Raw genomic sequence first — 21,292 nt, 5'->3', positions numbered from 1 at the left:
AATAATGACAACATATTATAACAATGTTTAATTGATGTTAGATTTCGGGGCAGGACACTTATCCTTTCACCATGATGATGTAAGATGTAAGTTTCCCCTAAAAAAAATGCATCTTTTCACCATGACCATGTAAGATGACAGGTGAATTATTGTGATTGGTTAGCCGATTTGCTCGTCTACATATGATTGATATGATTTTCCTTTCATTGTCAAGGGCATTTAATGTTTGTGTTGCCACAAATTTACATCATATTTCAGGCTCATATTACATAATTTCTCCTATCATTGTCAATGGCAAATGTGAGTCGTGACGGTGGGCTGCAGCTCAGGGGCCCCAACTCGAATGATGAAATTGTAAAGTATTGCAATCCAATTCAAGTGAGATTTATCTATAATTATTGTATATTTAGTATTATGGTTAAAACATTGAGGGCTTCTGCTCTGCTCTCTGCACTGCAGACACTGCCGTTGTGAGGTAGCTGTGAAAAGCCCTAAAGCCTGTCTGTCTGTGTCTGTGTCTCTGTCTCTCTCTGGGCTGGGTACCCCAAAATTACACCAAAGTACCCCCAATATGTTTCTGTAAAACTGGCAACTGCATTAGTGCACTGTTAGTGCTCATCTCTCTTACTGTGATTTTAACACATTGTGAAATATTTTGTTGTAAAACTGCATTAGTGCACTACTACTTGTCTGCCTGTCTACCTGTATGCCTGCCTCTCTCTTTTCGGGGGTGCTGGGTACCCCAAAATAAAAAAGAAATACAAAATTTGGCTGCTCGACCAAATCATGGGGCGCTTTGCCCTGTGCCCTGACTTTTGGTCTAGCCCGGGGGCCCTAGGGAGGGTTTATCCGGCCCTGGTGATGGGATGAAAAGATGTATATACTGTAGGACGGGCTAGCACCCCTCAAGAAAAATAATCTTTTCACCATGTAAGATGACAACTGCATTTTTGTGATTGATTAGCCGATTTTCTCGTCTACATACAGTATGACTTTCTGTTCATTGTCGATGGCATTTAAGGTTGTGTTGCCACAAATTTACGTCATATTTCAGGCACATACTGTATGACGTAAATTCTCCTTTCAATGGCAAATGTGAAACGTGACGGGACAAAAAGCTGTATGTATATACAGTAGGAGGGGCTAGCGCCCCTCGAAAACTTAAGTCAACTGAATGCTGATGACTACAGGACTATTGGTGTAAGGGGAGTTGCTGATCTCCAGTTCTGTTTTTGTTCATGGATCGAGTCTGATCAATTTCCATTATTTTGTTGAGATACTATACGGAATCTTGCATACAGAGAGAGAAGCTTCACTTGATCCATTGGTATGTTTTTATTGATATAGCCATTCTCAGTTTGTTGTCCCTCTTTGGTATTTGTTGCTGAGCAGCAAGTGTTTGCACACAGCGTTCCCAAAACAATGGTGACGTGGTTATGCTACCCCCACACTACCCTCATCATGTCACCCATCTCTTATCGTAGAGACCTTTTGTGATGTACAGGTATCAACAAAGACTTGGTTACAAGCTCATGGGTGTAAATTTGGCTTATGGTCTATGCCACGTTATCTCTATTTTGTGTTTTATCACTGATGTGTTAATAATAAAACAGAAATAGACTATAGTGTGATGAGGCTGTTTTAACTGTGAAGAGCTGTGATGCATGCCCTTGTTTTTTGCTTGAGAAAGAGAAGGATGTGATATGAGTTAGCATACAAATGAGTTATGAATAATTGTCTGGCGGTTATGCAATGTGGTGCACAAGCCCATACACCCAAGTTATATAATTTATTACACTGGTAGACTATACAGTATATAGCAAAGCAAGCTTCTAATCCCCATTTGGTCTAATTAAAAAAACTATCAGAATCTTTTTTACAAAGAGAACTCCTGAGGATATGCCATAATTATGTATTAATAGTATGATTACCAACGAAATAAAGCTTTTTACAGAGATAAGAGCTGCTATATTTAAATAATTAAAAATCCACCCTAGAAAAAGGAATTTGTACAATGTCATGATTATGATCTTCAGGTCATGTTTGAGCTTGTGTGTACATGACACGCTTGTGCCAAAGCCCATTAAGACCACCAAGTAGTTTGTGAGTTGTTTTGTTAAGTAAAAATGACTGTAAACAACTGTGAACAATAAACACCCTATTGCTGGGGGTGCATATCTTTGTGCCATGCAATAGTCTGACACCCTATACCCCAAATGCTAACCTAACACTAACCGCACGCGGAAGCCATGGGTGAGTCTTAATGAGAGTCAATATTATAATAATAATAAAGCTTTATTTGTGTAGCACCTTTTAAGAACCAGTCACAAAGTGCTTTAACAGAGAAACATATATAAAGACATACTGTAGGAGGCACACAGGAGACAAGGAGGCACACAATAGAATAAAATACATTGTCAATAATGCACAAAATCACAACAACAGAAGAAATCAATAAAAAATCACAAATCACATGGGTAGGGGGTTGAATGCAGCTTTGTAAAAATGAGTGATTTAAAACGGGGCACAGACTCGTCAAGCCTGATCTCTAGGGGCGGGGCATTCCAGTGAGAGACGATGCATGGATAGCAAATGCCCGACGGTCGCCTACAGTTATTTTGCAGCCTGATTTTATTGAGAGATGGGCCGTGCCGGATGATCGTAGCTCGCGAGCTGGCTCGTAGGGGTCGAGCAGGTCAGAAATGTAAGATGGAGCAAGTCTGGATCTAGCTTTGAAAGTGAATAAAAGTATTTTAAATTGATTCTGTATGAGACAGGCAGCCAATGTAGGGGTGGCCAGGATAGGGGTGATGTGGTCACATTTTCTGGAGCCTGTTAGGAGGCGAGCTGCAGCATTCTGAATGAGTTGTAACCGCTTGATGGATTTTTTTGAGAGTATAGGGAATTACAGTAGTCTACACGAGAGTAAATGAAGGCGTGGATAACTTTAGGCATTGAAGCATTGAAGATTAGATATCTGTAGAAGATTAGATATCTGTAGCCTAATAGCAATTTCCCTTAAATAGAAAGACTATGATTTCTAACAACACATAACACACTTTATTATTGTAGTTGATTAAACACAGAGGCGCTACATTATTTTGTACACTATTCTGGAGCTGTCTATAATCTCACACTTCCTGGCGTCACTGTCTGGCCATGCACACCTTGTGACCAAGCCCACATTAATGTCCCCCATTAATGTTCCCTCTGTTCTGTTCAACTACTATGCACACCTCTAGGTGCCTTGTGACAGTTGTATGAGGGAGGCATTGATGTGCAGACAATGTTTTTCAACAGGCACTATGTCACCAAAGGAAGGGATAAGGGAGGCAAGGCAATTTTATTTGAATAGCACATTTCAACAACAAGGCAATTCAAAGTGTGTCACAGAACATTAACCATTGAGACATTAAGAGACAGCATTAAGAGAAACACAATAAAAGGATAATAAAAAAACAGAGGCTAAAATTAAAATAATTCATCAAAACCCTTTAAAGAAAAGAATCCTGACTATTGCTCCCTTAAATTAAATCAGACAAATGTAAGAGAATAGAATTAAAGTGCAAAATAAATTATATATATAAGCTTTAGTAGAGGTTTGGGCACTACTTTATCACACACACACACACACACGCACGCGCGCACACACACACACACGCACAGTGTGTTTGCAAAGTTTGGCATGGATCAGGCCAACGGTGCCGGAGATTAGCTGGTAACGGACGGACGGAAGGACACACACACACACACACACACACACACACACACACACACACACACACACACACACACACACACACCTGGTGGAGACAATATACCAAAAGTTGGCCTGCGTCAATATTCCTCCGTCTAAAACGTCCTTAAGACTACTCTGAGGACTCCACATTAGGCTGCATTATCATTTCGGGTTCATTTCGGGTTCCTGTGGGGCCATTTCCGGCGAGCTGCCCCGCGTCCGAAGCGGTAGAGAAATGACAGATTTACCATGTGGGCGTCCCCGGGTGTCCCCGGAACATCCAGACCCCCAGGAACGTGTCCCCGGGGCGTCCCCGGGGTGTCCCCGGAACATCCAGACCCCCAGGAACGTGTCCCCGGAACATCCAGACCCCCAAGAACGTGTCCCCGGGGTGTCCCCGGGGTGTCCCCGGAACATCCAGACCCCCAGGAACGTGTCCAGGGGGCTGGGCCGGTTCCGGCGTGCCGCCCCGCGTCCGAAACAGTTGAGAACTGAGTTACCGTGTGGGGGTCCCTCTACTGTACCCTCTACTGTACTGTACTGTCACTGTACTGTACTGGCACAACCGAAATCATCACATATACAGTTAATATGTGCGTGTGTGTTTGTGTGTGTGTCAGGTTGTGCACAGGTGGTGAAAAACAACCATGCTGTTTTCGTGGTCAGACCCACCCAGCCACACACACAGCTCCGTAGCACCACTCAAAAATAGTTGTGCTTTGTTATTGTGCTGATGTACTTTTTATTTGTTCAAGATAAATAAAGATCAAATAAAAAAAATTAGAGCCGGCTGGACCACCTTGTGAACAAACACCATTTCTGAACAATTGCAACCTTTGTGCTTTGTCATAATCTGTCCAGGAATATAAAAGAAGACATATGACAGGTTGTTTTTTGATGTGCACACTACAGTACATACAGTATATTTATTGAGGCATCTAAACAGTGGCAGGTATCGTTTATGGCTCTGTAGTATCGCGATATTTTGACACTTTCATAAACTTTCATTACTTTATGCTCTTTCTTTATGCATCTATAAAATTATACAGTGTGCACTGTGTACATCGAAAAGTTACACGGAAAGAACTGTGTGATATATCACCTTCATTATTTTCCTGGACCGAATATGTTACAATCTTCTATTTTACAAAGGTCATTCAGAAATAGTGATTTTTTATAATCTGGTCAAACTAGCTCTCAATTAATTTCATCGAAGCCCCGGATGCAGTTTCCCACCCAGTGTGACAAATCTGCCAGCTGGAATTGCCGGATAGAGAAAATGACGTCAGTGTCTCGTCCTTAATTTACCTTCCTTGGATTGCTCCAGCCAGGCAGATCTGAAGGTGAACCAATCGGTCATAGACAGATTTCTCAAAGGCGGGACCTTTCAGAAATCGAATAAGAAAATAAATAGAACCCTTACATAAACACAAATGTAACAAAATGATTTGACAGATTTGGAGCCAGTGTAGAACTGGAGTGATATAATCCACTTTATTCGTATTAGTAACGACTTGAATAAAGAGTGGTAGAAGAAAGAGAAGATTATTGTCATGGTGTCTGTACTACTGACTACTAAAAAGATACCTGCTTGGTGTCTTGCATGCTGATTGTTCTGAGCACAACTCAGTAGCATGGGTAATTATTCTTTGTTTGTTTGAACATACTGATTAAGAGTTGCTGCTTCCACTGCATTGTGTCCTTATGTTGCCCTGTTTATGTACTGTTGTTGTTGTTGCTTTTCTAGTATTGTACAACACTTTGTTTCAACCTTGTATAAAAATGTGCTTTGGATTGGATTGGATTGTATGTGTTACTGTGGTTCGTTCACCACACATTTCAGCATGTAGCACAAATGCTCAAACTCTCTATCACACTCTGACGCACAACACAAACACTCCCCCTTCACCTGTCCCGCATGTAGCCCTGCAGCTGGTCTCCACTGTTGTTGTAAATCTCCTCTCACTCCTGCTTTTATGCTTTGAAGATGAACAGAAAGCCCTGCCTGCCCACACAGGGCTACAGAAAGGCTAGTGCCCGGTGTCATAATTGGTTAAGAATGCCAAAGAAGAGCGAGGCGGCAATAAAATGAGAGAGAGAGAGAGAGAGAGAGAGAAGGGAGGGAGCTAGAGAGAGGAATGAACCGTTAATTAGGTATTCCTGTCATCCTTTCAATACATGTAGGAAGCTTTCCCTTGAGGCGGAACGCTTGAAAACAAATCAGGGAATCCCAATTACAAGTGTACCTGATGAATCTGGGGCTACTGTGGGCCCTAGCAATACCGATATGGGCTCAGGGGAAGATAGGAACAACGTGGCATCAAACAAAAGGCGCAGCGGTTTGGGAGAAGCAGGAGAGGTTTGTGTTCTGAGGTTCAGGAAAGAGGAGTCAGTGAGAAGACAGTGGGACAATGGGGTATGATGCAAAAGTAGGCGAGGAAGAAGGAGGATACAATATGCAGGGAGATGAAGAAAGCCTTTCTCAGAGCATTTGGGGAGGGGAGGAGAGGATGTATACTTTAGAGTTGTTATAGGGCCAAGAGGCTTGGCATAGCCTGAGGTCGACACACAGAAGAGATCTGACAGGCATGTTGATAAGGGTGTGTGTGTGTGTGTGTGTGTGTGTGTGTGTGTGTGTGTGTGTGTGTGTGTGTGTGTGTGTGTGTGTGTGTGTGTGTGTTCTCATAATCTGAGAACAATCGAAGGTTGTTTATTGTTATTGTTGTTAATGTTATCTCATTATACAAGTATAAATAGCAAGATTATTGGTTTTCAATTACACTATTGCAGGAAAATGAGAAGGCAGACAAAAATTACAATACAATAATAATAGGAATAGCTGTAGAAATTGTACTAAAATACATTAATAATTGCAAAATGTAAGCCTTTGTCCTCGATGCAGTAACATTAGGCCTCAAGATGTCCATTCCCCAAGCAATCCAAGGTAACACGTCTGAACGACTGTCGCCCTGAACTCAATTGTCCGCTTAATTTGCGATCAATCTCAATTAAAGGGATGATTCACTTTCGAACAAGTTTGTAACTTTATTTTAACCATGATAGATTCATTGAAAACCCCCGTCCTTATTGGTTCTAGTGACAGATATTGTCCTTCTAATGCGTCTAAGGCCATGTTCTTTCGTTAACTTTTTTCATTTATTTTCTATATAAGTCCTGTACTATGCTCTTGACTGTGTGTTAGTGTGAGTGTATCATGTGTGTGCGTATGTGTGTGTCTTCAGTGTCAGTACCTCAGTGTATGTGCCCCTCAGCTGTATATGTATGCACATGTGCTCTCAGCTGGTCTCCTTTTATCTCATATGTTTATGCCCCCCCTCCCCCCCACCCTGGGGGACATGTGCTGGTCAGAATGCAAGGCTCTTTGATCTCTCTAGTACTTATTAGAAAGGCCCTCTCTATGTCTCCGGCCCCTGATCCTGGCACGCCCTGGGGGACCCGATCATCTCAATCTTAAAACTCTGCTAATCAGGCCCGCTGGGCTCACCTGGCCTTGTTTGATTGGGTCTCACTTGGAGTGAGAACGGGTCGAGGGGGAGGGATGAGTGTCAGCGAGGAAACAGTTCTCATCTGCGTGGAGTCCTTTGCCCGGCGGGGGATACAGGCGATTACGTGCAGTGGACTCAGGCGTGACGATAATAATAATGATGATGATGAGAGCAGACTGTAATAATCGAAGTGGCCATTTACCCAGATGAGCTTTCAACGACCTCCAAACAACAAAAAAAGTAAAGAAAAAAGAAAATGGAGTGAAGCCAAGGAACCCCCTAGCAGACCTAACAATGTTGTTCCCTTGCAGTCATTTCCTTCCTACCACTCTGGTTCCTATAGGTTTGTCATAATCTGATTGTCACTCTTGTTTAACAGCATTGTTGGAGATAGCAAGTTCTGCATAAGGTTGCAGTAAGGTTGGACTGTTTGGCACACGGTAGGTGGGAGGGATGTTCTTAGGTGACTTTTAAATGATGGATCATCCAGCCTAAATGTAAAGTAGTGACACACCATCTCTGCAGGTGAATGAAGGTGGTGTACATTTTAATGTGTTACATTCACACACCAACAATGGAGCTTAGTCACGACGGCACTATTAGGGTGTTCAATATCGTGCTCAATGACATTTTGACGATGTTTGATGTTTGACATGATGAGGAGTTGGGGATTGAACCAGGTACCTTCTGTTTGATGTTTGACATGATGAGGAGTTGGGGATTGAACCAGTTACCTTCTGTTTGATGTTTGACATGATGAGGAGTTGGGGATTGAACCAGTTACCTTCTGTTTGATGTTTGACATGATGAGGAGTTGGGGATTGAACCAGTTACCTTCTGTTTGATGTTTGACATGATGAGGAGTTGGGGATTGAACCAGGTACCTTCTGTTTGATGTTTGACATGATGAGGAGTTGGTGATTGAACCAGGTACCTTCTGTTTGATGTTTGACATGATGAGGAGTTGGGGATTGAACCAGTTACCTTCTGTTTGATGTTTGACATGATGAGGAGTTGGGGATTGAACCAGGTACCTTCTGTTTGATGTTTGACATGATGAGGAGTTGGGGATTGAACCAGTTACCTTCTGTTTGATGTTTGACATGATGAGGAGTTGTGGATTGAACCAGGTACCTTCTGTTTGATGTTTGACATGATGAGGAGTTGGGGATTGAACCAGTTACCTTCTGTTTGATGTTTGACATGATGAGGAGTTGGGGATTGAACCAGTTACCTTCTGTTTGATGTTTGACATGATGAGGAGTTGGGGGTTGGGGATTGAACCAGTTACCTTCTGTTTGATGTTTGACATGATGAGGAGTTGGGGATTGAACCAGTTACCTTCTGTTTGATGTTTGACATGATGAGGAGTTGGGGATTGAACCAGGTACCTTCTGTTTGATGTTTGACATGATGAGGAGTTGGGGATTGAACCAGGTACCTTCTGTTTGATGTTTGACATGATGAGGAGTTGGGGATTGAACCAGTTACCTTCTGTTTGATGTTTGACATGATGAGGAGTTGGGGATTGAACCAGGTACCTTCTGTTTGATGTTTGACATGATGAGGAGTTGGGGATTGAACCAGGTACCTTCTGGTTCTCAGACAGCCGCTTTGCCTCCTACGCCGACACCAAGGCTGACGTACTGTATGTGAATGGCGAGACCAGGGGAGAACTGCATCATTGGGGGTGACCGCTTTCATGTACTGTAGGAATTGCTTTGTATGGAAGAAAGTGATTTATATTTATTTGTTTATTTACTTACCAGTGCACATTAATCAACATGTCAGTTTTCACATCCATGTAAATGATTGTTTGTGTGTGTGTGTGTGTGTGTGTGTGTGTGTGTGTGTGTGTGTGTGTGTGTGTGTGTGTGTGTGTGTGTGTGTGTGTGTGTGTGTGTGTGTGTGTGTGTGTGTGTGTGTGTGTGTGTGTGTGTGTGTGTGTGTGTGTGTGTGTGTGTGTGTGTGTGTGTGTGTGTGTGTGTGTGTGTGTGTGTGTGTGTGTGAGAGTCAGTCAGTCAGGCAATAGAACTTGTTTCCAAACTCACACACCAAGCAGGAAATGCTTCTGCATTTCCTTAACCGTAGCCGATTAATTTGGACTTGGCAATTCGTGGTAGAGATATACAGTAGGTGATTGTCTTGCCTTCCGGGAATTTAAATTGGGCAATTATTAGTCTGTGTGTTGAACCAAAACACTGGACTATCAGCTGATGGTAGTCTCGCATAGCCAAACAAATATTCCACAATCTCCCAATGCTATATTGAGTCTGGAACTACACCTCCCGAAATCCGAAGCTGGCATCTGTTGATGTTCCGTTGCTCCTGATCAGAGCTTCCATGCTCCAGACTGTAAGCATTTGAAAATTGCGGGAGGCAACAGCCTGGCCACACGAGACTAGCTGACATGGATATCCAAAAAGTTGTATATAGGTCATTCTAAAACTCAACTGCAGCTATTTACAATAATGTGTTGAGATTAGAGATTAACATGCCATCGCCAGCTGTTTCTTTTCACCTGACGAAGTGCAAAGTTTCACTGGGAGAGCGTAACATATGTGGAGGAACACGCTCTCCTACCCAGTGCCGTTCTCTGCTAGTTAGTCAACCAACATGTAGATTAGTGCAGCAACACTTACAGACATCACCCTCCTCTGCCAGTCCTCTGGCCTCCCACACACAAAGACAGCCAGTTGTGTTTGTAGGCGCGTCCGACCCAGCTGGAGGCATCGTCGAGCATTTGATTGAACTCCAATCTCCAGAAAAAGCTGCTACTTTAATCCTCACTTCCAGCTCAACATGTGACACTACTGTATGTGTGCTCCATTTCTGTGTGTGTAGTTCCATATGCTCCATGGAAATTGTACCCATCATGCAGGTGCAATGGACTTTGCATAATCTACATTTCAGAGGACTGGTGGTGTGGGGTGCCACAAATTGGGCCCCCCCCCCCCCCACCCCCCTGTTTAGCCTATTTCAGTAGTTTAGGCAGTTTGGGAGGGAACATACAGTACCAAGAGCTAAATGAAAATGCATTATATTACTACAGTAGGCTATATATAATACATTTATATTTTTGTATTTTATCTAGGAAAATTGATGGATAGATACTGTATATAGGATAGTTATTGATTCTGAAGGATCTGTCACTGTCTTTAAGCGTCTGAAATAACTTTCCACATTCTTTAACACACAGACACACACACACACACACACACACACACACACACACACACACACACACACACACACACACACACACACACACACTCTCTACTGTACATATGCAGACCTAGCTCTAACTATGGCTGCACACTATGCATGTGCTCCCAAGAGGGCTGTAGAGTGTGCTATCAGTGAGTCTCTGTATTGCACCTTATTGCATGCTGCGGCTGCATTACGCTGGGAGCAAATCTACTGGGCCGTTGTTGGGCCGTACCATGCTGCACTGGGTCAGAGACTGAGGAAAAAGATTAAACACTGAGAGAGAATCGGACAGCCAGGAGGTATAGGCTTATACATGTGAGGGTACAAGATGGAGAAGGACAGAGAAAGAAGATAGAAGAATATGCATGTGATTGTATGCACTGAATAAGAGAGAGTATGAAACACAGAAAATAAGCAATATGGAGGATCTGGGACAAGTATATGCCGTAGGACAGTGGTCGGAGAAATGATATCTGGCCTGGCAGATTATTTAGAAATAATAATAATATATATTTTTAGGGGTGCTTGATTATGAAATTATGACCGATATCCGATCTCCGATTATTTGCAGGGTCTTGTATCTGCCGATACCGATTATGACCGATTCCGATATTATACAGAGGACCACAATGGAAACAAGCCTAGGCCCTATAGCGGCTTGGCCCAAAGCCTGTTAAAAAGTATTCAATCAATCAATAAATAGAATATACTCTTTCACAACTGAATGACTACTGAATGACATCAGACACAAATTAAATATAGATTTTATTTATTTGCTGGTGAAAACCGATTAAATCTGTATTATTTTGAGACTGTTCCGATACCGATATGGCTTTTTATATGATATGGCCAATTCCGATTATGCTACCGATTAATCGTGCATCACTAATTAGTAATTCATAGTACCTATCCCCAGATTCCCCACCTGAGGAATGATTATGCTTGTATCCATGTTGCGAGTGAGGTGAATTGAGTACGTGAGGACACCAATGGAAACAAGCCCAAAGGCTTTTATGGTTTCATCCTTTGTATTGTACTATACTTCCCTGTGTCTGTCCTTGCAAACTGTCAATCAATCAATCAATCAATCAATCAATCAATCAAAGTGAATACAATCTGACAATCAGGCAACTGCCATACTTCCACAGATCCTGCTGTTTAGCTGCTGTGCACATAACCTGCTGTCAGTCACTTCAATCGTATGCTTTTGTGCGTCATGCCTCGTGGTGCCGCCTAATGTTATGATCGAAGTTTATTAAACTACAGTATAGGCCCGTCTTTCCTGCATGTATGGGCAGTGCTTTAAACTCCAAAAATATGGACTTACTACCGTAGCTACCTGGTAGAACAGGTTCATAACAAAAGTCCCACAGTGCATGCATGTGCGTCCCTCATTTCAGCCAAATACAATTATTTATTGATTTGACACTTCCAATGTGAACAAGTAGCCTGTCAATGATGCTTTCAGTACATGAGCAACTCATTTCCTCCACAGGATAAATAATGGTCTGTCGGTCTATTGCAGAGTACAGTAAAAAAAAAAACATTAACTATCAATTTATTAAATTAGCCTTTAATTATTATGTTCTGGCCCGCAACCTAATGGCTTAGAAACAAATTGGCCCAAGGCCAAACTTACTTGCCGACCTCTACTGCTGTAGGATGTGTGCATTCATGCATTGAGCATGTGTTCATGAGAGAGTAGTTTGATAAGTGTGAAATTAGAAGGAATTGAGTCAACCCATCCACCCAAGACAAAGCTTTAGAAAGAGGAAAAGAAAGATATACGTACAGTAGGGAGAGAACTATACTCTCCGCTCTCAGTAGTGTTTTACTTTACTTAAATTGGTACGTTTGACAGGGACAATGCGCAAATTAAAATTGCCCCACAGTTTGCTTCCAGCTAATTGTCTCCTGCAAGGCCGAAGGCGTGGCCGAGGTTATGTTTTGTACCCCGTTCGTCCATTTGTGTGTGTTGACCCCGATCGGCATGAAACTGCACACAACAGCGCTTTGATGAATACATACACAACTCCAATGCATTCGCTGCCGACACACAAGGGCTGCTTAACAACTCCTGAATGCATGTGTATGAGGGACACGCAGACGGGCACACACACACACACACACACATACACACACACACACACACACACACACACACACACACACACTCCCTGGATGCCAGAGCGGACCTCTGCCCCAAACTAGCACTTTTTCTAGTTTACGTCTTTAATGCAAATAAAGACGGCGTGCGTGCGTGCACGAGTGTGCACGCGAGGATTTTGGACGTTTTTAGGTGGACGGGATCTTCCGTTAGCATAAAATGCTAAATGCTGTAATTTTAAAAAAAAAGGTTTCAGACCCCTGGGCTACACCACGTGGTTAGTCAGGGAGCCCTTCTTCTTTGGTTTATCACACATTTTTCTGGCACTTTTCCCCCTAGAGGGCTGGGATGGATTGTGTTATAAAGAAAATGTAACTTGTAATTTGTACTTTTGAATACTTAAGCATGCATACTTTGCAAATTTCATTTGTAGTGGAGTAATATTTGACCAGGAGTGTACTTTTATTCAAGTAGTGGGGTTGAGTACTTTACTACTTTGTTCTGTGGATACCGAATCAAATGAGGTGTTGTTTGACTCTCCGGTGTTCTGAGGATTCTGACATCTTAAATAGAAAAAGAAAGGACTAGCCAATTTGATTTTCAGAACTTGTGCCCAGTCACCTCTAAGTCACCGCTCTCAGTCTCAAACGTTAAATCTGTAGTTTCCCTAGAATTGCTGTTAATTGTGCCAAATCAGGACCATCTATTCGGTTACTTTTAGTCGAGTAGCTGCATATGTGGCCTCAGTTCCTTTAGTTGGTGCTCACTAAGCATGCATACAAGATGGGAAGGAATTGTAAAGAAGACAGACCCCAGAGGCAACGTAGACATTGTGGCATAGAAGGGAAAATATATAGGAAGCAATCTGTGCATGCATACATGAGAGAGAGATGTAGGAGAGAGAAAGAGAGACTTGCACGCACATACAGGAGGGAGAGAAAGACGAGGAGGGCGCGAGGTAGCGTTGCTGACTGGGGGTCTGCGTGATAAATGAGGCGGGCACTCCGTGTGGGGTTCTGCCACTTCATCTTTCTCTGGGCTGACCTTGGTGTTATGAGCTGTAATAAAAACGTGGGCCAAGCACTCCAGAAATTGGTCCACTCGCCGTAATGCTCAGCTGCCTGCTGAAGCACTGGCATAGCAGAGGCTTTTATAGACAATAGTATGCTGTATATACAGGACCATACATACCTACTATAAGGAAATGATGGTCCAGGCGGTGGTGATGAGCATTAGGAGGCTGCCCAGGTTGATGGTGAAGATGAGGAGGAGGAGGAAGGATGAGGAGAGATGGGATAGGAATATTGATTTTCATTATGCTAATGTTAGTGGAGGAGCACTAATGCAGGAGTTAGATGAACGCACATGATATACAATGTTGACGATGATGATAGTAAATCATACTGATTACATTCAGAGCGTTGTCTTTAATTACTCTATGTTTGATTATATGTAGACACTAATGATAGCAACGTGGATAAGAGACCTTGGTCCGATGATCTAAGTCTGTGGTGTAAGGCTGTTTTCAGGCTGTTCAGGCTGTTCTCTTGCTGCTGTCTGTTTAACTGAGGAAGAGAGAGCTCACACCCGAAACATCACCTTGGTGATAATCCGATAAATTAACTATAGTAACATGATCCAGTGAGCAGACTTTACTTACCTTTGACCCCTGATCTAAGTAGTCTCACAGTAGGTACAGCTCAGCTATGTTAGCTAGGCCATGCTCAGCCTTGCAAGTAATTTAAGTAATCTAAAACTGTATTCAAAACTTTACTTGCCATTGAAGGGAGGCAAGAGTGGTGATATATGAGATCTACAACTAATATTGGCTAGTTGATCACAATAGTTTCACCACAAGAACCTTTTTTTTTAAACAAAATATGTATTTATTTATTTAAAAGGTCTCACTGCAGAATACAGAGCACTCCATCTAGGCCATCAGTCACAGCTAACAATTTAAATGTCATCTCTTGGAATAACATGTTCAGTTCTAGGACGGCGAGGGTGAAGATCACCAGCATTTAAACACCTTCCATTTCTCTGCACAGGCTCACTGAAAGTACAGTACTGCACTTCTCTTGCCTTCAACCTCCCTTCTCTCTTCTCATCTCACCGTGACATAATCGCACTTGCTCTATTCCCTGGCACAGAAAAACTATCATTTCATTTTGGGGGGGCTTAATAACTCTGGAACAACATGTCTCTCTCCCAGGACACCGTGGCTAGTATTATCTTCAACCATTATTATATTTCTGCCAGGCCTGTCAGCTGGCCTCCGACTCTGGCTGCTTCTCTGGGGACGCCTTGGGCAGGTAATGGAGCTGTGCATGGAGGCCCCATCACCACCACCGCCTCCCAACCGGACTAGACCGGACCTGGCACAGATGAATTAGTCTATTTGTTTGCTCTGACAAATAATCAATTAATTCCACTGTAGGAATTCTGCCTGATTAAGTAAAAAATAGAGAGGTAGCAGAGTTGGGAGCATTTGATTTGGGGGGAGTTGAGTATGGAGGATAAGAAAAAGAGGTAGGAAATACCTGAGATGGAGAGAGGGAGAAAGGGGGGCAAAGGGGCTAAGAGAAAGAGAGAGTGATAGACAGAGATAATATTAATAACGGTCATATTGTGGTTGATACAAGGAGCCTGTTAACATATTTTGTTTGTTTAAAGCTGCAATCAAAATCTTATTTGAATGAATAACAACTTATTTTAACTGTATGGTAGTTTGCTACAGAATAACTACAATATAACGAGTAGAACATCTACAGTGATTGGAGGTGGCCTCTGTACTCATAATCTCATCAGCGCAATATCTCCCTTGACCAAGTGGGATTGTTTCTTGATCGAGTGCAGATTGCAGCTTTAAGAACAATTCAGTTAAACTCAAAATGATTTGTATATAGCCCTTCACTGAAAGAGTCTTAAGGGCTTGACAGGGCCAAATTGTAACAAAGGAAACAAACAACGCCCCACCTTCAATTGGCCAAGAACAAACTGCCAAGAAATAAAGAGTAGTTAAAGAAGCCTGCCAGCCTGCCTGTGTTTTATTGATTTCAAAAGGGCCATTTGACTCGATGCAGAGACGCGTGATGATGAAGATAGTCAATGTCTATCCCAGACAGCAACAGCGATGGGTTTGTCATCCTGGTGGTGGTGTTGCAAGGGGACTGGGGACGTCCTTGCCCTTTTCATTATAGTCTCTTCATTATGGTCCTGGACTATGTATGCACTTACGCAGGTCTTTAGTGGACAGGAACAAGAATTCTACACTATTATAGGAGGTCTAAAGAGAACCCCCTTGGGCTAAATGCCAAGAAAATGTGATCACCTACAGCATCCTCCCAGACCTCTCTCTAGCACGAACAGGAGGCAGGCACTGTGCTGAAATAAGTCAATGACTTCAAATACCTGGGCTCATAGTTCAATTCATCAGAGCAAGACCTTAAAGTGATGCACGAAGGGCACTGAATGGCATGTCCAGTGTGGAAGTCCATCCTCCCAGGAACATCGCTGACGATTAGGTTGCCCTACTCGCATATTATTTGTGCTGCTCCCGACGAGAACGTTGCGTAACCTCATGCTGCATAACCAAAGGGCGGCTACTTCCGCCGTTTGCGAGGACGCACATATGGGCGTGTGTTATTACGTGGCGGAGCCACGGAGATTTATTTTATTATAAGGCACTTTTTGGCTCATTTTGCTGCCCCATTTTGTTGCCCTACTTGCAGTGCGTATCGCACGTAGACATAGTGACGGCGCTGCATCCTCCGCTGATATATTAAATGCGTACATGCACTACTAAACATCAACTAGAATCAACATGTTACCAATCAATCATCTGTATAGGGGTTACCAAAGGTGAGTGAGAAGATGGCATCTAGGAGAATGAGGCTGGATGGTCACTGCCACAGATGCCAGAGGCTCCTGGACTGTAAGCTTGTGCTGTGTGAGCCAACTCACTGGCATTGATCATGAGGCCGCCCCTATGCAACATGGATGTAATAAATAAACTCACTGGCATTGATCAGGAGGCCGCCCCTATGCAACATGGATGTAATAAATAAACTCACTGGCATTGATCACGAGGCCGCCCCTATGCAACATGGATGTAATAAATAAACTCACTGGCATTGATCAGGAGGCCGCCCCTATGCAACATGGATGTAATAAATAAACTCACTGGCATTGATCACGAGGCCGCCCCTATGCAACATGGATGTAATAAATAAACTCACTGGCATTGATCAGGAGGCCGCCCCTATGCAACATGGATGTAATAAATAAACTCACTGGCATTGATCACGAGGCCGCCCCTATGCAACATGGATGTAATAAATAAACTCACTGGCATTGATCATGAGGCCGCCCCTATGCAACATGGATGTAATAAATAAACTCACTGGCATTGATCATGAGGCCGCCCCTATGCAACATGGATGTAATAAATAAACTCACTGGCATTGATCACGAGGCCGCCCCTATGCAACATGGATGTAATAAATAAAGATGCTGGCGTGGAAAGTTCAGGGTAGCTAGCAGATGCATCTGAATGGAGATGACTGGAACACTGCAAGGGCTCGTCCGAGGACAACCTATTGAAAAAAACAAAACACTTTGACTGGAAAAGAAAAAGAAGAAATCCTTCATAAAATAGGTTCCCCCGGCCCTTTTCAGGTTGGCCAGATGTGCAACAGGTGCAGAGTAAGCCATATTCAAATGCATAAACACTACTGCTACATTGTTACACCACCCCTCCAAGGAATTTTGAAAATACAATCTTCTCTGCAATTGTTGCAAAGAGCGCTCTTTCAAATAGTACTCTGTAGCACTCTGAAACCAAAGAGATCATTTATTTAATGATCCCAAGGACCCATTCCATAAGCTTATATTATCCATTGCACGACTGTATAATCACAAAAATGTGCACTTGGTCGGGCCTGGCAGAGCATGCAGCCCAAAACCACCCAGGCAGGGAGTTAAACAAAGGCTTTGGCCTACAGATAGTACAGATGCTGACAGCCACTGTTTTCATTACTAAGCGCAAACTCATCAACACAACATAAGTGTACACAAAATGCATAATATTCTGCTCTGTCTGCATCTGAGAAACGGTGCTTCACAGTGGCTGTGGCAGCAAGTAGTGGAGGTTAGATACAGGTTAAGACATCGGAGGAGTGATTTTGGAAATGTGGCTGGGATTGGAAGGTAGGAGGAATGGAGCCGAGAGCTACTATCTTATCTGTCTATGATGTAATATAGAATCTGTTTCCAGCCTCATTGGTTCACTGCCTGAATCGCGTTGTGCATGTGTGTCTCTGTAGGGGAAATAAAGTGGTTTAGAGACTTGCAGACAAGACAGAGAGGGGTGAGAGACTTCTTATGCTAGAGCTAGAGAACGTTTCATTGTGGCACTTCATGTGACTTTATCGGATCTTGTCTCTGTTCATCACTCTGGATAAGAGCATCTGCTAAATGCCTATACGTAAATTATTGAGAAGGAATACCGGTGTGTGATGTGATGATATCCACTGCCATCTTTACACCGGCAAGACCAAGGAGCTGGATTTCCAGCAGAAGAGCTCCCCAGCTCCTGTCACCATCAGGGGAGGGGGTGGACATACTGTGTAGTGGAAACTGGACACCTCAACAACAAACTGAGGAACTGCTACAGATGTTCTACCAATCTGGTAGTATAAGAAGAGTACTCTTCTTTGTAGTAGTGCACTGTATAGGGGATGCATGAAGAGGTTAGTGAGGAAGGCCAGCTCTGTGGTGGTGAAGACTGTGTGGAGGTGGTGGCGGAGAGGAGAATGGCATGGGAAGCTCAAAGTTATTGAGAAGCCCCCGAGCTGTGGGTGATGAGTAAGAAATGTCTGACAAGGAGAAACCATCCAAAGTTGTATCCACCCACAGTGCACTACAGAGAGCTGTACTGTAGGTGTTCCTTTGTGCCAGCCGTGATCAGCCCTTCCCTTAATAGGCAGAATATCTGCACAATATCATCACCCCCCTCTCATACTGCAGAATGCCTGCACTACGGGACTGCTAGGCACCTGCACAAGCATAGTGTACTGTACAGTACACTGTTTTGCACTGCATTGCACTGTTTGCACATTATAACCAGTACCTGATGGCACTGGATGTTTTGAACTTTAGTTTCAGAATCTGGCACGGGTACTGGGAATTGAACGTAAGCTATACGACAATTCTGAACAAAGATCTCTATTCGTAGGTGGAACATAAACTATTTCCTTTTGGCTGTGGCTGTTGGATCAATGCATGATGGCTGCATGCCTTTCTGGAATTCACTGAGAGAAAGAAAGGATCTTGTGCCAGTGCATGGGTTAAAAAGAGTTAAAAGGTATTATTGTGGTGTTTTTGATGGGGGAAGTTAACTTTGAATGATGCCAAATATTCAATAGAAAAATAGTTGTCTGTGTCTATGTGGATATCTGTTGATACAGTATATAGTTGGTGTTTTTGTCTGTACTGTATGTGTGAATGTGTACTTTCTAGTACTAGTTATTTTGTTGTGTTGTGCATGTACACAGCTAAACTCTGAGTGTTAATTTAGCTGAGTGTAAAAATGGACCCATGTTGTGTGGGAGGCAGACAGTCACACACATGGCAATACGTCCTCTGCCTCTCAGCCTGGTAAAGGAAACTGTGACAGTCACACTCAGTTCTCACTTTTCACTGTCAGAGCTGTTAAAAGGATGCCAAAACAACACATACATTTTTGGAATCAGTCACATCCATTTATTAAGTTAGATGAGAAAGCACGCACGGACGGACGCGCACACACACACACACACACACACACACACACACACACACACACACACACACACACACACACACACACACACACACACACACACACACACAGTGCGTGCGCGCTCACTCACTCACACATAGTGCAAGTAAAATTGCATTGGTATTCCAACCAGCCTTGTGTTTACACGAACGCTCTTAGAGCTCCGTTAGTGACGGCTGCCAAAAATTACAAACTAGTAACATTTAGGAGTGTTGATGAGAAAATGCACAAACAAAGAACTAAAAACTTTAGAATTTGTGTATGGTAACATTTACTGTAAGGGCCTAGCTTGCATTGTTTTTCTGCGGTATATTAGTTTAGATCAGTGTTTTCCAACCTTTTCTGGATCAGGGCTCACTTACAAATCTCAAAGGCGTTCACGGCACACCCATCTGACCATTTAACATGACTTTAATATTCAATCAATATTCAATAAATTGATTGACTGTAGTATACCTTAAGCTCCTATTCTCATTTTTCAAGGTTTTAAAGAAACCAAAATACCATTACTGCACGTGTTTAACATTTGTATTAATGTTATATTGTCTACATCTTAGATTTTAGACAATTATTTGGGGGCCCAGTTGCAATATCCTCACGGCTCACCAGTGGGCCCCGGCCCACAGGTTGAGAACCACTGGTTTAAGTCATTGTTCTCAGGCTATTGTTACTAGACCTGTGCCCATAGGGCACCAGCCTACTCTGGAACCATGCTATTGTTACTACACCTGTGTGATTATGGAGAGTCCTTGTGTATGGTTAACGTCTGTGGAGAATGTGCAAAGTGACTGACTAATGAAATGGCAGATGTGAGGAATTGGACAGGTGTGGTGGATTTGCCAAATCAATCAATTGGCTCCGAACGGTTCTCGAGATATGTGGATTACAGGTGTACACGTACGTACAGTACGTACAGACATTCGGTGCATTTATTGTAAGATTAGCTTGCATTGGGAACTACAGGCCTGGAGAATGACCGTAAAGCTACAGGGAGGAAAGAACAAAACTCGAGAGCTACATTAAAACTAAAAAGTTGTAACTATGAAACACCAGGATGTCTAATACCGTATGCGTGCCTTTTTCTTAATTTTATCTATTATAAGTAATTGTACCACATTGAGCAATTTAATGAATGGGATGCTGAGAGGCACAGATAATGGAAATTTATTCTAGCTGGTAAACTGAAAATTACAATAAAAAAGTGCTCTTTGTACAAAAGTGATGAAAATACAAATGACAGAAAAGCCGGGACTGAAGTGCACAATTACTTGAAGGGTGGAATTTCATGGATGGCTGATGTACTACTTGTGCTTGGCAGAGGCTACAGAGTTGCTTCTCTAACTGAGCCTGTGTTATTAGCAGAGGCAGCAGGGTAATCTATGGCCTTGTCCTCAACAAAAGGAACAATGCTCCCAGATGAATGCAATCTACTGTTTTATTTTCCTACAAAATATATTTATGTTAAAAGTGATGGTGCTACTTTCTCGCCCGTAAAATGTTATAACCGGCATGTATACACACACACATACATACACACACACACACACACACACACACACACACACACACACACACACACACACACTTAATACGGGTGCACGCATGCACACCCACACACAATGTCGTTCACTCAATGTACATTACACACTTAACAAAAACACTTGAGTAAATAGCGTACACACATTTTCAGTTGCAAAGACTCAAATAAATCACACGTGCCTGCACACACATACACAGACAAAGATACTAACAACTACACATGCACACTCACATACGCATCAACACACACTCGCAACCCCCCCCGCCCCCCCCAACAACAAAAAGCAAGTCTGCTCATTTCTCAGGGAGTGACGACCCTGGAGGGTTTCACAGATGTCACAAGTGACTGTCACACCCCAGGGAATTCCGGC

Source organism: Protomyctophum bolini (genome assembly GCF_963924005.1).
Source record: "Protomyctophum bolini genome assembly, chromosome: 6".
Taxonomy (NCBI): Eukaryota; Metazoa; Chordata; class Actinopteri; order Myctophiformes; family Myctophidae; genus Protomyctophum; species Protomyctophum bolini.
Note: the sequence above shows the minus strand (reverse complement) of the source record.